Source organism: Callorhinus ursinus, unplaced genomic scaffold, assembly GCF_003265705.2.
Source record: "Callorhinus ursinus isolate GAN/ISIS: 27379988/994484 unplaced genomic scaffold, GSC_fseal_2.0 scaffold12, whole genome shotgun sequence".
NCBI lineage: Eukaryota > Metazoa > Chordata > Mammalia > Carnivora > Otariidae > Callorhinus > Callorhinus ursinus.
Window position 1 is genome coordinate 45,401,976 of NW_027397074.1, and position 3,696 is coordinate 45,405,671.

Here is a 3,696-nt window from a genome sequence, read left to right on the forward strand (position 1 = left end):
TGATGTTTGCGTCTTTTTTACTCCGTCCACAGTGTTTGGTCCAGAGGACATCTCATGGGACACAAATGGGGGACAGAGAATGAGGACCGCCAGCTAGTTCTGCGGTTGTCTGGGTTGGGGCTGGGGGTGGGGGCAGCCGGGGGGAGAGAGGGAGGAGGTTGTTTCCGGAACCACTGACACGGTTCAAATGTTAGTAATTTAAGACATTCGTGTATCTGTTGTGATGTGGCTGGTAGTGAGTGATTTCCCAGCCTTCCTTCAAACCAGTACTTGAGGTGTGTATATGAGGAGCCTGTTCTTTCTCCCGTAGTGAGGTGCCATGTGCATTCTGTGGCACCAGTTAGAAAGCTGTGGTCACTCTGTGACAATGTGACACAGTTTCCCGATAACTGTCCTCCCAGTGATTGTTGTACAGTAAACAGTGGTATCTAAAGAATAAATCAGGAGTTGGCGGTGAAGTCCCATTATTTGATTAAGAACAAGTTTCTTTCCCCAAGTGAATAGGTCACCACGGATTGTTAGATGAGATTTGAGATTGCCTTAGCAGATGCAGCATAGAGGTTTGTGTGTGTGTGTTGGCTACCGTCATTGGTGGTTCTCGGTTTGGGACGTGGCTCTCGTCAGAGACTGGACCCGAGTGGTGGGCTGTGTGCAAGCCTTGTGAGCCTCACTCATCAAAGATTCTGGTTCAGCAGGGTGGTGGCATGATCTTCCCCAAACAAAGCCTTTCTTCTGGGGGAATTTCTTTGTTACTGTTATTTGATCACTTGCACAGATAACCTTTATAAAATATAGCTTGGCTCCTTTATCTAAGTGCAGGGCTGGTGTTAGAAAGACCCACATTTTCCCCTTTGCAGTGAATCACTCTGAAATCGGTTGGCTGGGGAAAATGGTTCTAGCCCTTGGGGCGCCTGGGTGGCTCAGTCGTTAAGCGCCTGCCTTCAGCTCGGTCCTGATCCCAGGGTCCTGGGATTGAGTCCTGCATCGGGCTCCCTGCTCAGCGGGAAGCCTGCTTCTCCCTCTCCCACTCTCCCTGCTTGTGTTCTCTCCCTTGCTGTGTCTCTGTCTGGCAAATAAATAAAATCTTTAAAAAAAAGAAAATGGTTCTAGCCCAGTCTCCTCCCTGACCAGCTGTGTGGCCGTTGGTGTGTCACCTCTCCCCACCCCCCACCTTTGTTCCCTCCTCTGTAAAAATAAGAGTATGGGACTCATTTCCAAGTTCCCTCCAGGCACTAGCATTGGGGGAATGTATCTTGTCTTGGCTAGTGGGGTTAGGGAGGGTGGGAAGCAAAGTTTATAAGGAAAATGCTGTCTCATGAAACCAGGGCTGGGCAACCGACATCAGCAAAACTATTTCTCTGATTTTGAGCCCATCTTCCTTAGAATCCCTTTTAGAAATAAAAACCCCAGCCAAAATAGTGGGTGTATATTAGCCCAAAGGCTGGCATCCCAGAGTACTTTCTCCTGCCTTCCTGCAATTCTCTTTGTGATCAGTGATATGGAATAAAGAGCTCTAACAAAATAGGAAGATTTGGAGTGTTTTGCTTAGGGATGTAACAAGCAGCCTCATTTCCTTTAGAAATGAATCTCGTTTCCATAGGGAAGTCAGGTCAGGTGGGATGCTTCATTGTTTCTAGTGTTCATTGTGGACATGAATGGGTCGAACGAAGTCAAACAAAGTAAACCAAACTAAAGCCACTACCCAGTGCTTGGACCCTGTGCCGGGGCTGGAGGGGGCAGGCTTGTGCCTGTATGCGGTGGGGGGGTGGGGTGTCTCAGGGGGCTGGCACATAGTTTTGCCTGGTGCCCTGCTGAGTCGGGGTGAGCGAACATTCCTTTCCCTGTGGCAGGCCAGGCCATGCATTACTTTGGAAACTCAGGAAATGGCCGGCAATGTACTTTTCCTCTTAGAGCCACAGTGGGAAAGTAACTTTGAAATGCTTTGCCTATCTCTGACCCACTTTTTTCCCTTTGGGAGCAGAAAACATTGACATTTATAAAAAATCTGGGCAAGCTGTAGTTAGGCAGCCTAAGAGTGGGGTAGGCATTTCCCATTAGGTAACATTTAAGGGAGCCAGAGACATTTTCTCCTCCTGATTTTCTAGGAAAACGTGGCAACCGCACAGATGGAGGAAAAACAGCAGTAAAAATAAGTTGGTCCTTTGGGATGCTTTTTAATTGGAAGCCTCTAGAGGTCAGCACTGCATAAAAAAGGGCTTTCTAGTTCTGGGTCAACCCGGTGCCCATTTCTTGGGGGGAGCGTTTGGGAGAGGAGGGCCACTAGGCCCCCAGCAGGAGGAAAGAGGGTGAGCAGCCCGGCCGTGCATGGGGGAGGAAGGCGTAGGGTCCTTTCCTTTATACAAAATCCTAACATTTGTCTCGGGTTGGTTTTTTGTTTTGTTTTGTTTTGTTTTTTTAATCCCCTTCTCATCCATCTTTCTGCACCGCTCCCACACCCTGGTATGCACACACTGTCGGCTCAATAAACACTACTTATTGACCGATAGATGAAGCATGGCATTTAGCTCCCTCGGAGAAGGGCTGGGGAGATGCCAGAGAGGAGATGGACGGCACATTGCATTTTGCTTCGAGCAAGGGGAGAGGCCTCTCTGTTCCCAGGCAGCCTGGGCCTTTCTCATTATCAGCCAGCAGGCTCTGCCAAGCCCCGCAGCTTCCAATCAAACTTCAGGATGCCATGGGCAGTGCTGGGACCCCAGGTTTCTACTTGGAACCCACTTCGGGTGCCCTGAGGCTCCCAGAGTGGGGCTGGGTAGAGAAGGATTTGAGTATCTTTAGGAGATCTGGATGGAACTGAGGTTGTTGGGAGCCCCTGAAAACTGGTGGGACACGCCTGGGGCTGGGGTACTCCGGAGCGTGAGATGCAGCGGCAGTATGCAGCAGTAGCTCAGACTGCCTGGACTGCGGCAGGCCAGGGGGCCCCCCCAAGGTGTCCCCAGGTTTCTCTTTAGCCCAGCAAAGAACAGGAAAGCCTTTCCTCCCGTCTCTCTCTCCTGCCCAGGGTTTTTATCATTCCTGTCTACTGAGTTCGGCCTAACCTACACGACAGACAGCGTCTGGTGCTGGGTGATTTGATGTACCCTGGGACCCACTCACTGGAAAGGGACATTGGTGGAAAGAACAATCCACATGTCACAAGCACCATGGAAGCCCAGATCCCCCCAAAAATATCTTAACACTTAGCAGCTTACCAGTATTCTCACTGCTACCATTAGGTTTCAAAATGATGTTTTTTGATCCTTTTAAGTGTGGACAAGGCCCAAGGTACCCTGCTCCCTGGTATCGGCTGTATTCTGTGCAAGTATGGAATGGCCTGATGACCCTTCAGTCGTCTTGTCATGAAGCCCATGATCAGTGATATGGAATATCACTGTATTCTGAGTGCTGAGTATGTCCCAGCTGTGTATGCCGTTACCTACAAACATCTATTTTAACAAACTTTCATAAAGCCCCTTGTACGTACCAGGCACTGTACTAAGTTCCTTTTAACTCCTCATATCCTTCCAACATGAGGTAGATGTTACGAGTGATGGCCCCCTTTTACAGATGGGGAAACCGAGGCACACAGAAGTTAAGCAAATTTCACAAGATCACACAGCTAGTAAGTGTGGGAGCTGGGATTCGAACCAAGGCAGTTTGGCTTCGGGGCCCTTTTAAACTACTCTGCTGTGAATAGGT